At 36.0% G+C, this 18497-nt stretch overlaps 1 protein-coding gene across 7 annotated transcripts in view; it reads right to left on the minus strand.

The window, feature by feature from the left end:
• Positions 1-18497, minus strand: part of SOX5 (SRY-box transcription factor 5) — a 994587-nt gene that overhangs the window by 722554 nt on the left and 253536 nt on the right. For all 7 annotated transcript variants that reach the window (XM_082849629.1, XM_082849640.1, XM_082849630.1 and 4 more), the window contains one exon: positions 6186-6270. The gene's annotated coding sequence lies outside the window, so the exon portion shown is untranslated. The remainder of the gene's footprint in view (positions 1-6185; positions 6271-18497) is intronic.

The following is an 18497-nucleotide window of genomic DNA, read 5'->3' on the forward strand; positions in this document are numbered from 1 at the left end:
GAAATCTCTATACCTTCTCCCCATACTGCTGTGAACCTAAAACTGCTCTGAAAAATAAAGTCTATTTTAAAAAATAATGTAGAATGTGTGCTTTTTTAATCTAAGGAATCTGTCTCTACTCCCAGGTCATAAAGTTATTTTCCTAGATTCTCTTATAGGAGAATCTCTTATGACAGATTATTGTTTTACCTCTTACACTTAGTTTGTGACCAACTGAAATTGATTTTTGTGTGTGGTGTGAGGTAGGGATCCAACTTCATTTTTTTCCATAAAGAATCAATTTTCCCAATACCATACATTAAAAAGTCTGTTATTTCTCTACTGCTTTGAAGTACCACCTCTATTATAAATAAAATGTCCATATATGCAAGAGTCATTTCTGAGCGCTGTAGCCTCTCTCATTTGTCTACTTGTCTACCCCTGCAGCAATGCTGTACTTTCTGAATTAATAGAGCTTTCATATTAATAGGGCAAGTAATCCTACCCATCCCCCCTTTACAAGTCTCTTGACTCTTCTTGTCCTTTGCATTTTAGAATCAACTTGTCATATTACACACACCCACACATACACACATACACACACACACACACACACACACACACACACACACACACACACACAAACTACCCAAACAAATAACAAAGAAACAAAGACAAAACAAGCAGTTGGCATTTTGATTGTGAGTACACTGCACTTATGAATCTACTTGGGGGTAGGGGATATCTCTACAATACTGGATCTTTCAGTACATGAACATGGTTTATCTCATCATTTATTTCATTTAAAAAATATTAAAATATTTCTTAAACTTTCACAATTTTCCTTATAGAGATACTACTCATCACTTATTAATGAATGCTAGGCAAAAATTGATGCTGATCTATAGAAACACAGCTGATCTGTGTATATTGTATTGTTTGCATCAACCTGAAATGCTCATATTAATTCATATCATCTGCCAAGAATGACAACTGTTTCTTTTTCAATCCTAATAATTTTTATTTATCTTGCTTTATTGTATTGGCTAGGATCTCCAGGAAAAATGCTCAATCGCAACTATCCTGATGTTGTTTTTGATCATAGAAGGAAACTTCCAACAATTCACTATTTTAATTTATTCTTGCTATAGGTATTTCAACTAAGGAAGTTCTTCCCTGCTTTTAGTTTTCTAAGAACTTTAAAAAATAAGGAATAAATGATACATTTTATTAAATCCTTTTCTGCATTAATTGAAATAATCATGTGATACCTTCTTTTAATCTGTATTACATTGGCTGTTTATTTACATGTCAGCAAACCTTGATTTTCTGGAGTAAACAAACTTGCTCATGATTAATGATCCTTTTTATATATTGCTGAAGTCAGTTTGCTAATATTTGGTTGACAGTTTTTCCATTTATATTCATAAGAGGAATTTGCCTGTGAATATGCTTTTTCATACTATTCTTGCCAAGTTTGGTATCAAGATTATATGATCCTTATAAAATAAGTTGGGGACTATTACCTCTTCTATTTTTTGAAAAAAAAAAAAAACTTACATAGGATTAGACTTATGTCTTCCTTAAATGTGCCTGTGAAGCCATCTGGGTCTGGAAATTTTTTGTAGGAAAATTTTTGATTACCAAATTAAATTTCCTTAATGTTTATAGAACTATTCAGGTTCCCTATTTCTTTTTGAGTAAATACTGCTAAGTTATATATTTTTTAGGAATATTTTGACCACTGACATATTTTTCTAGGAATCTGACCATTGATCTAACTCTTCATATTTCCCAACATAAACTTGGTAATGTAAAGTTCATGATACTCATTATTAGCTGTTTAACATCTGCACATCTGTTGTGATGTCACTTTGTCATTTCTGATATTGGTTATTTGCCTCTTGTCACTTACTTTCTTGTTCAGTCTCATCAGAGGATTGGAAAATTTCCTCATCTTTTGCAACAATTTTTGGCTTTCTTGCTTCTCTTCTTCATACGTTTGTTTGTCACTTCATTAATTTTGCACTTTAATTCGTTTCCCCCTTTTACTACTTTGAGTTTATCTTGTTGTTTTTGAAATAAATTCTTGGCTTATTAATTTTCACTCTTTCTTTTTTCTAATACATTTAAGGTATAACTTTCCCAGCAAATGCTTCTTATAGGTATTCTATAATTGTTATATGTAAGATGTTCATTTTTATTTAATCTAAAACATTTATAATTACTATTGTGACTTCTTTTTAATTTTGAAACTTTTTTCTAGCCATACTTCTGTTATTCATTGGCAGCTTAATTTCACTGCTATGATTCAAATTCTTTGAAATTAGTTGAGACCTAATTTATGACTCAGGATATGGTGAATTTTTGTAACTGTTCCCAGTGTTCTTCAAAATAATGTGAATTTTGCAGTTGTATGCAAGGTTTTTATATATGTCTACAGGTCAAGTTTCTTAATCTTATCTTTCAACTCTACCCCCTTTGCTGATTCTTTTCTATTTTATTTCATTAATTATTAAGTTAATTTCACTGCCATTGTGGATCGTTTATTTCTCCTTGCTAGTCTGTCAAATTTTCCTTAATCTATTTTGTGGTTATGTTATTAGGGACATTTAGATTTAGTATTATTCTATCTGCCTACTGAATTGAAAATTCAATCAGTTTTAAAGTAACTTTATCTCCAGTAATGGTTTGGGCTTTAAAGTCTATTTTGTTTACTCAGTGTAGTTACACCAGTGTCCATGTGGTATTTGCATAATACAATTTATCCAACTATTTTCCATCATTATTTACATTTTACATGTGTGGAATCCGTGGTTAAGAGATGTACCCAACAGTAGATAGTCCTAAATGGTCGAGTCAGAAATTGACCTAAACAGTGTGTCTCCAAAGTTGATGCCTTTCAACATTATGCTTCCCTTACAAGTTCCAAAGAGTGGAGTCAGCTTAGGTTCAGAGGGAAAAAACACTCTCATTCTAATTTCTGCCAAGAATTTCTCATAGATTGCTATCTAATTGTGACTTTTCACTTAGCTCCGAGATAAATTCTCACTCCTTTAATATGCTAAGGCAACAAAATACTGTAAAAAATCCTTGAAAAAAAGAAAGAAAACATTCTTAATCCAGAACTGCAGCACTCAACCTCTTTCACTTATACACAAGGAAGAAGTCTTCAAAGTTTTGCCCTTTGCCTTTGAAATCTGCATGATTAACAGCAACATTCACATGCTTGTCAAATGCCACCGAACTGTATCTCAATCTGCCCTAACCTAAAAAGGTAGCCAGGATGCAATATGATCAAGATTTCTGAGTGGCTGTATGGCTCTACTGAGAAGGAAAGCTTACTGCAACCTGACTTCAGAAAAAGCAGTCAGAAAGGATGAGTGATAAGCAATTTCATCTCTTCTTGAATAGACACACATATAGTATTTTAAAAAGAGGCACTAAGCAACTTATGTAACCTTTTGGAATCCTGTACTTTTTTTTTTTTTTTTACATCTTTATTGGGGTATAAATGGTGTGTTCGTTTCTGCTGTATAACAAAGTGAATCAACTATACATATACATATATCCCCATATCCCCTCCCTCTTGCACCTTCCTCCCACCCTCCCTATTCCACCCCTATAGGTGGTCACAAAGCACCAAGCTGGTCTCCCTGTGCTATGCGGGTGCTTCGCACTAGCTATCTATTTTACATTTGGTAGTATATATAAGTCCATGCCAATCTCTCACTTCTTCCCAGCTTACTCTTCCCCCCGCCATGTGAATCCCATACTTTTTACATTTCTATAATTTTAGTACTAAGTTATACTTGTTAAAAAATGTGTAAACTGTAAAGAAAATTAAAGTTGCTCATGATTCCATAATCCAGAGCTAATTAATATTTAATGTATTTACTTTCAGCTATTTTTTCTGCTAACTTTTTATGTATTTGTAATATATATGTCCACTTGAATATGTGTGTGTGCATACATATGTGTGTACACACACACATTTGGAGATACACTGTATCTTTAGTGTGGACTCTGACTTCTTTCATTTAACATTGCATCATGCATAATTTCAAATGTCTTTCAAAAATTTTTTAAATATTTTATTGACTGTATCAGATGAATATATTCAGATTTATCCAACTATTGCTTTATTGCTGAACAATTTAGTCAATCTCAAATTATTCTGATTATAAACATATGAAAATGATCATATTTACATAAAATTTTGTCTCCTTTAATTATTTCATTAAGTTAGATTCTTGGAAGTGAAACTGCCAGATACTGTTAGTTAAGCCCTAATATCTAGTCTCTTACTCTTCCACAATAATAACTCCCCCAAATTTATCTTCCAGAATAAAAGCTACATCTTCCAAGCTCTTTTTAAGTGTGGCATGGTCATGAAACTATGTTCTAGCCAATGGAATGTAAGTGGAAGGGGTATGGACACTTTTCAAAAGATGTCCTTAAAGGGAGAGAGCATGAATCTTCTAGAAATATTTCCCTCCTCTTGCTAGAATACGGACATGATTGCTGGAATACCAATACTGGATATTCCAAAACACTAGGTAAGAGTCACATGTTCAGAGAAACAGAGCCAAAGATGAAAGATCTGGGTCCCTATTGACTGTGGAACCACCCAATCAGCTCTTAACTGCCTACAGAGACTTCACATAAGAAAATATAAAGTTCTACCTTTTTAAAACAATTTGGATTGCTTGCAACCAAACCTTTTCCAAACTAATAGAGTGAAAATGTTGCACAGAATGCCTTGGAAACATTTAAGGCTCTTAACAGAGATGGTCAAATCACTTTATGGTTGAATAAATATAATTTATTTCCAACATTATTGAAAACACCAAACTCCCCTCATTCTTGTTACAACATTATTATTCGAAGCTACTTTTTACTAGTTAGATTGTTAAGTGGAGCATAACTTTGCATTTCTTTTACTAGCATTTTGCATTAGAATTGCATGCTTTATTTAATTATTTGTTCGTATATCTTGTTATCTTTTAAATTAAAATGTTAGTGCCTTTCTTATAATAACAGCTATACTTGTGATGTTTGCTGTATTTGTTAGAAGTAGTCCCAGTTTTCCATTTGCCTTTTAATTTTATTTATACTTGTGCTTTTACTTGTAAAACTATAAAAGTTTCATATTTGCAATAATTCGTGACTTATTCCAGTTCTGTTATCATTAAAAACCATTACAATGCTTTCTTCCATATTACTCTGATTCATTCATCTGTGAATATATAAAGTCTTGTTTATAAACATTTTTTAAATATTTTTTTAGGATTTAAAAACAATTCGGTCTTTAAAGACGATAAAAACTACCACTGAACCTAAGAGTTTTCACAAATAAACTTGTATCTTGAAGTTCTAGAAGCGTAAGTCATATGACTTTTAGAGTGGATTAGTAAATAAATAAATTTTAGTTTACTCTGCAAGAATACCACTTTTTCACTATTCTCTTTAGGACTAAACAGAAAGATAATTCATTTTTCATTTTACTAGTGACAAACCTCTGAACAATAGGATCCCTTTCCTTCAACCTTTTCTGCTCTCACCCACATGACAGTCACGGGACGACAAAAGGATTTTCAACTTTAGGTCTGTGGTCAAACTTTGTTCCTGGTCCCAAGAGTATAACTTTTACAGGCATTTCACAAATGCACACATAGATAGATGCCCACTAAATTTTTCTGCCAAGCAAATTGGGAAAATATCTGTTTGGCCTCAGCAAAATTGTATTTTTGTATGTGTTTACAAAAACATACCCTGAAATACTGAATAGCCCATGGAAATTTTTATAAAATGTGTGACCTACTCATTGTGACCCAGAATATTTCTTGTTCAGCAATAATAGAAAAGTAGCAACAAATGTTTTTAAAAAAACATTTTTCAATGAAGAAAAAAAGCTTCTGAAACTTTAAGAAATGTGTATCTCATTAAGGAAATGAAAAGAAAAGAAATGTTGCTTTCATCTGCCAGTTTAGAAACATTACCTTCATAATAAGGTTGAAAATTATAATTACAAATACAGTTGTCATCTGAACATAAAAGACTATGTATTATCGCTTTATATGCATATGTCATATACTTTACTTATAAGTTGAAAATAAGAGAAGGCACATAAACTTCCATTTTTAAAGTAATCAATCTTTTCAAAGGTGTGTATCATGTGTTTTATGAATATATCTTTTTCCTACCCAGTGCAGTGCCAAAGTTCTCTGTTCAGGCTTCAGAATCTTATAAGTAGATTCAAACAGGACTCGTGTCATCAGCAAGAGGAATCTAGAAAAAATAAAAGTAGACCATTAACAGTGTACTGTTCCTTTTTAGTAAATATATAAAGATATGGCTCTTGGGAAACAGGAGATGTCTATGGTTTTCAAAATAAATTCATATACATTGATATAGATATAATAAAGTTATTATTTATTGAAAAAAGGCATTAATTTGACATTATAATACCACCAGAATTAATCTAAAAACATATATATATGTTATGCTATATGCATACATACATATTTGTTAATCACCACATAAGTTGTTCATTTTGTATAATTTTGATATAAACAACCTGAATATACTTTAGGACAGGCAACATTAAGGTAAATTCTTCTTTCTTGGAATGAGTTATGAAAGATTTTCAGGTGTCCTCATAGCCCTTTCCTTGATTCTATTCAAATGTATGACAGCAACGATCAACACAGTAACTGTTTAGTGGGAGTCATCCAACTATCTCTACATTGACATTCCTTGCTATATATCTCCATATATCTCCCAGCCCAGCTTCAAAACTATTGTTCTAGACACTTTCAGGAGTGAATAGAACTCTGGCTTTGTTAACAGTTCCTTAGACTGGACAAAAATGGCCTCTGGCAATCAGTTGAAATTCCCAAGAATCAGACTTTTGAAAGCAGGGAATCAGTACATGGTGGCAGCCAAAGCATTGTTGCCAGCTCAGTCTCTTCACAATCAGTTCAATTTATGAAGAATTGAGTAATTCTTCAGTTTCATTCTTATTATGCCATTGATATTTCACCATTTTGGTCACAAGGTTTGTGGTATTAGGGTAGTTTTATTACCATATTGTTATCCACCTGTACCATGATTGGTAGGGGGGATTTCACTTCATTCCAATATCAGATCTTTTGTTAATAAGCACAGAAATCTAAAAGTCACCACATTGACAGAGAAGATGCCACATTATTTCAACAATTCATTAATTACTCCATTGGAAAGTACTTCAAAATGAGAAAAGTTATTACAAATTTTCAACATCAGAAATTATGCCGCTGCCTGTTTATAATAGCCAAGACATGGAAGCAACCTAAATGTCCATCAACAGAGGAATCAATAAAGAAGATATGGTACATATATACAATGGAATATTACTCAGCCATTAAAAAGAATGAAACAAAGCCATTTGCAGCAATATGGATGGACCTAAAGATTGTCACACTGAGTGAAGTAAGTCAGACAGAGAAAGAGAAATATTGTATGATATCACTTATATGAGGAATCTAAAAAGAAATGATACACATGAACTTATTTACAAAACTGAAACAGACTCACAGACTTAGAGAACCAACTTATGGTTACAGGGAGCGGGGGAGGATGGGGGGAAGAGATAGGGAGTTTGGGACTGACAGGTACACACTGCTATATCTAAAATGGATAACCAGGGGCTTCCCTGGTGGCGCAGTGGTTGAGAGTCCGCCTGCCGATGTAGGGGACACGGGTTCGTGCCCCGGTCCGGGAAGATCGCACATGCCGTGGAGCAGCTGGGCCCGTGAGCCACGGCCGCTGAGCCTGCGCGTTCGGAGCCTGTGCTCCGCGGCAGGAGATGCCACAGCAGTGAGAGGCCCGCGTACCGCAAAAAAAAAAAAAAAAAAAAATTAAAATGGATAACAAACAGGGACCTACTGTATAACACAGGGAACTCTGCTCAATATTATGTAACAACCTAAATGGGAAAAGAATTTGAAAAAGAATAGATACATTATATGTATAACTGAATCATTTTGCTGCACACCTGAAACTATCACAACATTGTTAATCAACTATATTCCAATATAAAATTAAAAGTTAAAAAAAAATTATGCTGCTGCAATAAAATAAAGGTTGTCTGCACATGGTCTGCCAATTCTTTAAAAAACTTGTTTATTTTCATTAAAAATTTTTACTAAAAAGTACCCCAAACTTCACTGTTTTCAATTAAGTGAAATGTCACATCTGACCAACTGTAAAGAGACTACCATGGTAGAATTTACTTAAAATGAAACAGAAAAAATTTGCCATATCCTATATGTAGGCAACACAGAAATACACAGGTGGTAATTTTACCCACAAGAGGGAGCCTGTATTTTTATATTTTTGTCACAGAGCTTGAAAAACTTGAATTAAAATATGAAATACTAAAAAGTGTTTGTTGATACCATAATCTTTATGTCAGGTCAAGTTTTAAGCTAATCAGATTTCAGTTGGCATATTTTTCTTCAATCATAGCATAACAGTATGTCAGAAGATTGGAATGATAGTTGGAATTTTTAAAAATTTCATACCTATATTGTAATTAGGGTTTTTTTTTTTTTGGATATAATAATGAAGAGGTTAACTGCTAAAGCAGCCTAAGAGGAAATTCTTCCAGGTGGTAGTAACATTAGTTGGATGAAATTGACTGGAATTATTATGAGTGCTCTACATCCAAAATGAATAGTATAGAAGTGAAATGATATCTTGGTCATCTTCTTCTCAGAAAAGAGGTTTATATACACCAATAATTTTCCATGTATTTATGGAATAGGAAACACCCTACTTTAAAAATTATAGTGGCCATTCTCACTAATATTACCTAACACTTGTCTAAGAAAGGGTATAACTGACATGACACCAGTATGATCTTTCCTTTCTTAGAGTTGAGAAAGAGATCTTTTTATTTAAATAAAGAAATCTAAGCTTTATTCCTTCACATCGCCTAAACAGTATCTTAAATTACTAAGACTCTCTAAATAAATATGCTCTGGGTTTTGTAAAAATAAACTGTATTCATCAACTTAAAAACTACCTTATAAAAATAATTTTGGCATATCTTATCAACGGAGAGTGAAATGTTCTATCACATTCAGAGACATAGTAATAATCCAGCTGAAATTTGTTTTGTGATTCCTTGTAAAGTGCAGGGAAGACAGATGATAAATTGTCCCTTTCCCCCAGAGTCCTTAGCTTCTTGACAATATTATATAACTGGGGCAGGGAGCTGAGGAAGAAGGGGTTAATCACTGCTGCTCTTCCTTCTGGAATTCCAACCTACCCATTAAATCATTGTTTTTTCTACCACTAGGGACTGTGAATCTAATGGACCTAAAATCAATACCTTATAAATGACACAAAAAATATATTCATTTTTTGGACTAATGTACCCTAGTGTCTGAATCCTATTTACACCCTCTACTTTAAAAAGGAACAACAGACCCATTTCTGCCAGTAAAAGGTTACTCAGTCACTCTGGTGACATGCTGCAGAATGCACTGTTGTACTCAAGTGCAGCATGAGGGAAAGACTGGTGGCTGCAAATCCACCACTGCAGAAACTTTAAACCTGTTGCAGTGCACTCCTGTTAAGATACACAATCAGAAAGGAGCATGCAGGTAGCTTCCAATAGCTTTGCCATGTTCTGAGGATGGATTTACATGTCTCTGTTTTATTATCTTATTTCATAACTTACATAAAATTTTCAGTGCATCAAATATTACCTTACAATATTGAAAAAACAAACACAACTTCCACTTAATAGTGAATTCTATAATGATTGAAGAAGCTCAATAAAAAACCCTAAAAGACAGAAACGCTCACTAGCATACGAAAGAAACACTAGCCAAATTAATGTAGTATGAGATCACACCACATTAAACCACAGTCACAGGCGAGCTCTGAGGAGACTGAGGGCACTTCATCTCAGTGAAACAACCAAAAAAGATACAATGACTATCTGTCGGTTTTTTGCATATTAAGAAAATACGCTGAGAATTCCCTGGCGGTCCAGTGGTTACGACTCAGCGCTTTCACTGCTGTGGCCCGGGATTCAATCCCTGGTCAGAGAACTAAGATCCCGGCAAGCTGCACGGTGCAGCCAAAAAAAAAAAAGAAAAGAAAAGAAAATATGCTGATGAGAAGGTTTGCTATCTATATAATATTTTTATTAATCCAAAGGACCCACATACTTACCTCAGAGGCCATTCTTATCACTTTGAAAGTATTATGCTTAGTTTTAAAAAGGAAACTTCAGTTTACAATCTATTCCTAACTTCAATCTGAGAGTACCTTCTATCTTTAATATTTTTAAGATATCAGAGGTAGAGCAACGCTGTAAAATGCAAAAATACCTGCAATGAAAAGATAAAAGTATGGCTAAAAAAGAAGAAAAAGAAAGCTATAAACTAAAGGAAGACCTATTTTCCTGGAAAAAAATATCATTTGACTCACTTTTTGTTTCAATGGGTACAGACTGAAATAGAGAATAATGAATAAGGGAAAGCAACTTTAAAACAGATTTTTCTGCGAGAACTCTAGCAACAGGTCAGTATGATGTTGCTTGTTCAGTTTTATGGCTTAAAATCCGCAGAGTTATTAAAACTACAAAACAAAAAAGAAAAACTGTTGTTCTTTATTCCATTTGCCAACCAGAGTCATTTATCCCCTATTAGATAAAGTATAATAGACTCTACCGAAAGGGTCATTGGCCTTCCATTTAATGATATTGCCAACCCCAATCTGCATTTTCCCGGCAATGTCCCTCAACACAGAATAAATGGCTGATCTCTTCACAATAACAGCTGATTTCTATTTATTAAGCTAAAAAGGTCACCATTTTCTACGGCTGGGCCGCCCTGCACTATTGATAATTTTATGCATAAACAAATGGCAAATTTGTGCCACATAAATATGCATTAGCAATTACTTTTCCTCGGGTAACGCTCACCGCATGCAAATGTGTACCTCACAGGGCCTGCTAGCTTTTGTTTTAGCTCTTGAACAGTCAAACAAAAGAGCACAATAAACAATTTTAAAATTGCCAATCAATAAGCAATGCAAATGCAAAGGTAAATGGCAAGAAACTTGCTTAGAAACAACTAAACAAAAAGTGAGGGGGGGAGATGGTGGAAGAATTTTCTTTTTTTTATTATTTCATTTCTTTCTCTTTCATAGTGAAAAGGCTAAAGCCCTCTTGACACAGAACAGCTAGCTAGGCTGGTGCTAAAGCAGATGCCAGATGGGGGAAAATAGAAAATACACACATGTTGAATCAACACACACACACACATACACATACACACACCCCAAAAAAAGAGGTCTGGGGAAAACTGTGTTCCTATGTGATTTCAAATGCATCACCTATTCAGATTTCTGATTTTTCAATTTCAGAGATTCAAAGAAGTTTTAAACTGGGAGGTGCTACAGAGACACACAGCCGCATCTTAATTCCACTGCACTGTGCCATGTTGCTGTTTTCTAGAATCATCTGCCTCAGACAAAGGAAATATACATGATCAGTAAGTAGGATATTTTTAGGGACATGAGGAAAAGGAGTAAATGAGGAATATACTGAGGAGAAATAAAAAGCATCTCACAAAACATCTACATACCCAGATGTTTAATACCAAAAACCCTTATCTCAGAGCAATTCAAGAATAGTATTGGGCGTAAGGATAGAGAGATATGGGAGCTAACAAGGAAAGAGGGAACAGGGGTGAGAAAGTCTAGGGGAAAGAATGTTGAACATGAAAATGAATGATAGCTCAAGAAAAAGTTGGTATTTTTTAATGAAAAATTAACTTTAACATGAGGTTTTTTTGGTGCACTCTACCAGACACTGTTTTAAGATCCATTACCCTAGGATCTTCACAGAAACCTCTACGGGTTGGTACATTTCATAGCACAAGGCCCATGGAGGTTAGGAAACTGGACCAGTTAACTTAAAGCTGTGCTAGATCTGAGCTTTGACCCAGTCTGATGCCAGCACCTGCCACTTCACTGCCCAGTGCTGCCACCCGCTCTTGAAAACGCATCCGCTTCGACCTGATTGAAAATCTCTTCCCCAATGTGTTGGTGGCTTTGCCTTTGTATAAATAAGTCAAATTGTATTTTAAAAATGTAAATTCAGGACTCATATCAGTTTTTAAAACTAAGTTATTAAAATACTTTAAATTTTGTAAAATATGCAAATACTAATTTGTATATTAGTACGAAGATACATTAGTACATGTCCACTGAGACCATGTTGTAGTCTTAATGATCATTTGAGAAGAGAAACACACTTTGTGATCCCCATCTTGATCTTAATATAATTAAAGGTTTTACTATTACACAGAGGTCTAGCCAGCATGAACAAGAAAGTAGTAAAGATAAATAAAAGTATTCTTGGCCTAAATGCAAATAGGCAAACCTGAAAATCTAAAACCAGCAGGTAGCTCTGCCCTGTTCAAAGCCAAGATACTCTTCACAGGGGCCTCTCAGAATCCCTAAGTGGATACTAAAAGTCAAACTCATTCTTTAGAGAAGGCTGTGAAATTTCTCCTGGCAATACTTTCCCCTGATAATATCAGTGTCGGGAGATCAGGGCTGTCACTGGCATATAAAGTGCCTTTGTGTGAATAAGAGAAGATGCCCCTTAGGTGGACAATTCAGAAAATATGCTACCTGCACAACCATATAGGATGGCCCTAGAAGACACTTCATATTTTTCTTGGTTAAAAAAGTGTTATTTCTAGTATTAAACCTCACTTTTTTCAGCGTTAAAGATTTTTGAGAACCAAGTACCCACTTATTATTACAAAATCAGTACAGATGGATTCCAATATTTTAGATATTAATTCAAATAATTACATAGCTAGCATACTCCCATTTTGTTATGTTTTAATTCTTTTTGGCCTTTGCACCTGAACATATAAAAACTTGAGTATGGTTTTTCTTTATCAACTAAATGCATTAAACATGTGCTGAAGAGCATTACTACGTAATAGCCCAAGTTTTCATTATCATCATTCCTTGCCCAATGCCTCACTCTCTATGCAAGGTAAGGACTTCAAACTAAAACCACGAATATTCCAACTAATCTGGAGTTTGTCTGAAATGTATCAGTGCTTGTGCAGCCAGCTCTGTAGAATGCATGTAAATGGAAGTGCACAAGAAGTGTGCAAAAAACTTGGTGTGTTATATGGACACGCCAGTATCCAAAGGCTCAGTGTGGCAGAGGCTAGGTCAAATAATTACACTGTGTGTCCCCAATCCCACTTTGATAGCAACAAAATTAGGTTTAGGCAGAGGGTACCTTTTGAGGGACTGAGAAAGTCATAGACAGCAAGAAGAAATTCCAGCCAGGACTAGAACTTTGTGCAGAAGAAGGAGAGTCACTGCCTCATGTGTCTTGGGTGAGGGTCTGCCAGCCTCTTTGCCTTAGATCCTTCCTTCGTCCATCTCCTTCTCTGCTGCCCCTGTGGGCCAAGTTTCCCAGGCCCCTCTGGCAGTCGGCTTTGAGGTGAGTTCAGCTACTGGAAGGAGACTGGAGCTCAGTGTAAACTTGTGCGTGGGAGCATGCATGGTGTGGAGGGTGCGTGTGCCCCTGCGTCTCCTATTTCTCTCTCTCTTTCATTTACTTTTTAAAAACATTTAATTACAGACAATTACATATTCAAAATAGAGACTTTAATAAAACAAACCCTCATCAACCAACTCCAAGGTTCAACACCTATCAACCTTCTGCTGTTTGACTTTCTGCCCTTCTTTCTCTCCTTTGCCAGGTGTCTCAGGCAGCAGCTCCATTTTTACCTGGTTCCACCTCCCACCAGACAGGCCCCCATGGTTCCAGCTTACATCCAGTGCCCCTGGTAACCGTGTCTCGTCCCTTTGCCTCCAGCCTAAGGGCAGCAACAACTTCTTCCTGCTCCTGACCTCTAGGTTGCTCTTTTGCAATTTATTATTGTCAATGTGTAAGCATTTTATTACATGCCCCTTTTTAAAATAATCACAGTGAGGGCTTCCCTGGTGGCGCAGTGGTTGAGAGTCCGCCTGCCAATGCAGGGGACACGGGTTCGTGCCCCGGTCCGGGAAGATCCCACATGCCGCGGGGCGGCTAGGCCCGTGAGCCATGGCCGCTGAGCCTGCGCGTCCGGAGCCTGTGCTCCGCAATGGGAGAGGCCGCAACAGTGAGAGGCCCGCGTACCGCAAAAAAATAAAATAATCACAGTGGCTTCTGTCTTCCTGCTGACTACAAAGAGTGTTTATTTTATTTTATTTTTTACCACCTACTGGCAGAACCATTATTTATCCTTTATTCATAGTTCCCTTGAAGCAGGTCAGGCCACCTAAAGTATAAGACCCTTTCAACAGCGTGGAGCCCAGCATGCTGGTCCAATATTGTCCACACCTGAAGTACGGTTCCCAATATATAATATTCACAATGTATTCCAGTACCAGACAATCTATTCTTATTCCAAATATTCTGTCAACTGCTCGTTTATATCCTGTTTTTTATTGACTTGTCTTAATCTATGGGCCAATGAAGAATCATCAGAGACCTACTACTGCTCCTGGAAATTCTACCCCAGTGCCTAACATTTTGGGAATCTGGCCAGTCTATTTTAAGGAGGTAGCCCAATCTGTCATGAAAATACATTTTTCCAATGGTAGATGGCAGAGACTAGTTAACTAAGTTTATGTCTTAGAAAAGACATGCTTAACATGTAGGCACTTGTTTACTCATAACAAAACATGACCTTCTGATGTTAGGAATGCGCACACACATATACACACACACACACACACACACACACACACACACCATAAAAATGACTGATGTTAGATGGCTCTTACAAAATTACATTTTGAAAAATTATGGGACTATGAATCAAACATATAGATTAAATTCCCTGAAATAGACATGTGCTTAATAATTAATGGGAAAGGATACAAGTAATATTTATGATTTTATCTTACCCCAAACACTCAAATAATTATGCAGTAATCATATTGCTAGGTGAAGACATACTTATCAGATTGGAACTCTAATCTGTAAGGAAATTTTAAAACATAAAAGGAACTCAAAATTGAAATAATGGATTAAATACACACATTGCAACTTTAACCTACTTTAATACAGTATTTTGTTTATTAAAATATTAAGACAAAAAGATCTGCTTCAAGGATAGTTCACAAGACTTTGTAATTTTTTTTTTTTGATGTGGACCTTTTATTTGGTTTTTTTTGCGGACATGAACCCGTGTCCCCTGCATCGGCAGGCGGACTCTCAACCACTGCGCCACCAGGGAAGCCCTGATGTGGACCATTTTTAAAGTCTTTACTGAACTTGTTACAATATTGCTTCTGTTTTGGCCACAAGGCCTGTGGGATCCCAGCTCTCCATCCAGGGATCAAACCCGCATATCCCCCTGCACTGGAAGGTGAAGTCTTAACCACTGTACCACCAGGGAAGTCCCATTTTTAATGGCAGTGATCACAATGCAAGCAAGGATGAGATGTGGCATTGGAGAGAAGAGAATACAGTTAATAACTGTAGGGTGTCCAAATCAAAATTAGATATAACCAACGCTCCATGGTAAGGCAGTATTTTAAATATGGGTTCCAGAACTGATTTTCATCCAATAGATAGGGAACTGGATGAGTATTCAACACCCAGAAAAAGTCAGCAGGGAACACAGTTGGTATGACAACTGTGCTAAAACAGGTACAATTAGGAGGAGAAGATACATTCAACCTGAAAAAGATCAAACTTAAGAGTAAGGGAGGGCACCAATCATTAAGTTCAATCTGATATTTGAAGGGTTGCCATTTGGAAAAGTATAGACAAGATATATTGTCTCATGCTCCACATGAGAACGAAGTAGTATTTGTTTTTTTTAAGATGTTTGAGCATCACATGTTCATCTTTTTTCAATATTTATTTATTTATTTGGCTGCACTGAGTCTTTAGTTGCAGCACGTGGGATCTTCGGATGCGGCATCGGGATCTAGTTCCCTGACCAGGGATCAAACCTGGGCCCCCTGCGTTGGGAGCACGGAGTCTTAACCGCTGGACCACCAGGGAAGTCCCTCTGTTTTTGTTTTGATGGCAGGGTTATAAGGAGGTAGTAGATTTCAGTGCCTTGTGAAAAGCAACTTTCTTTAAAATGAGTTGTCCAGCAGTAGGATTTGTTGGAGGGAAGCCCAATGATTTAGAGTTTAAGCCAGGGCTCTGGATTCACGGTGAATGGGTCACCGTCTGGCTTTGCTACATACTACCCAAGTGATCCTGGACACAGTCACTTAACCTATCTATGCCTCAGTTCTCTCATCCGCATAATCTTCCAAATATATTCTATACTGAAAAGGGGGGCAGAGGTTCAAGCAGGACAAACTCTCAGAGGTCCGAGAAAAGGATTTCTGAATGGAATGTTATATTGGGTCATCCAGCTTTTAAGATCCATTCTAACCTGAGACTAAATTATTCTATTTCTCAAAGTTCAGGCATATATTTTCATATAATTTCAGGCAAGGAAGGCTAGCACCGAATATTTAAAAGGGAGAAAAGTTGCTGGCAATTCGGCATTATTAAAAAGGTTTCAGCATGAGATAGAGAAAGGATATTCATTTTTGACCAAAGATAAAGCTATTTTAAAAAAAAAGAATCTATTAAATAAAATTCACACAGTATTTTTAGTTAATAAAAAACACATAAGTCAGAAATAGGGTTACTTACATCAGCAATATCCATTTTGAATAAATTTACAATATTAACTTTATTTTCTCCTCTTCAGAGTTTCTAGTTACTCAATTTATAGATACTTCTTGGATACTGAAGAAACATGAACAAAGTACTTATGCTTTTTGAACACTGAGTGCTGCTTCCTTGCTGCTGTCAGCCCAGCCTTTCCACTACTCCTTCAACCATGCCTTCTGTCACAGCCACTCAGCACATGGCAACCAAGAACACAGAAAAGTGAGCTAAGCAGGGCTAAAGGGCAGCTTCAAAAGCAGTGATTCTCAAATCCTTTTTTGTTATGCCCCGGGGTTCCGCTAGTTATTTCAAGGAATGCTCTAAAATTTTCAAGAAATTCTTAAAACAAAATCATTCTACTTTTTCTCATCCTAACAATTATAGAGCTCTTTAGACTTTTCAAGGCATTTTCACTTAAACTATCAGATCTGATCCTCATGGCAATTCTTGAAGGTACGAATGACAGGGGATGATCCCTCTCTTACAGATTAAAAAGAAAAAAATCAGAAAAATTATGACATGACCCAAATCACTAAACTACAAAGCAACGTAAGAAAGGCAAGAACCCAAAACCTGTCTTCTTTCTTTCCCCCCCCCATGCTCTGTAACAGATTACACGCAGTATGGAGAGGTCATTTTGCAATCCCTCAAACTATGGAAGCATTAATTTACTTCTGGAGCTGTGAACGTTTACCAGGATTATACTACACTCTCTATTTACCTTCTTATTCACTGATAGATGTTCCCATTTTAAAAAACGGAAATAGCACAGTGCTTCTCAACCAAGGGTGATTTTGCCCCCGGGGGACATTTGGCAATGTCTGCAGACATTTTTTATTGTCACACTGCAGGGGACACTACTGGTAGCTAGTGGGTAGAGGCCAGGGATGCATCTACACTCTTGCAGGACATTTGAGGATAGCTCCCCACCACAAAGAATTATCCAGTCCGAAATGTACATAGTGCTGAGGTTGAGAAACCCTACTTTAGCAGTATTTTTATTTAAGCCATCTGTTTTTGTCTCTTATTTTTGTTACATAATCGCAATAATGCTTTCAGATTGTAACATTTCCTGAGTTCTAATGACTGGTTTGGCATTAGGCTATCAGCTCTTGGGTCGTCACTAATTCCACAAAATGCCCTATGCCTTAATCTTTGCTCTTTGGCAATATGTTGAACAGTGGTTCAAGTGACAGAGGTCACCATGACTGAGATAAATGCATCATAAAATAATTCGTCATGGTATTTAGAACACTTTGCTTATAAAAATGTTGAAAATAAAGTGAAGCAAATGGAGAAAGTCAGAAGCATACATTTCAATAATATGAAATGAAAATGGAAATTTATTTCAGTTAAGGGAGGAACATTTGACTTTCCTGTTATGTACAGCTTACATCAAAAAATCACAACAATTGCACATCCAATCTAAAAAATAAAGTTGGTTATCTTTTTATGTGCTAAATTATTTTAATAAGCATTATAATAAGTAATAATATCCTTTCTGCAGAGAAGGCTGTCACTCTTTGCTCTTGTCCTGTTACAATCTTTTCTGAAGCAAGGGCTCTCAAGTCTGTTTCCTCTGGATAAGGTCCAGGGTACCTTCTCCGGACTTAGTTCCAGTCTTAATATGAGCAGATAAAGGCCCTGATTCTGGGGCAGCAAGTTGCCTCAATCATAAAGAAGCATCATGGTATCTCCTACGTAGTATTTTGCTTCCTTAGTCTTTACCTTTTGGTGTCTTCAG

The sequence above is a fragment of the Leucopleurus acutus genome, assembly GCF_964270905.1.
Source record: "Leucopleurus acutus genome assembly, chromosome: 11".
NCBI lineage: Eukaryota > Metazoa > Chordata > Mammalia > Artiodactyla > Delphinidae > Leucopleurus > Leucopleurus acutus.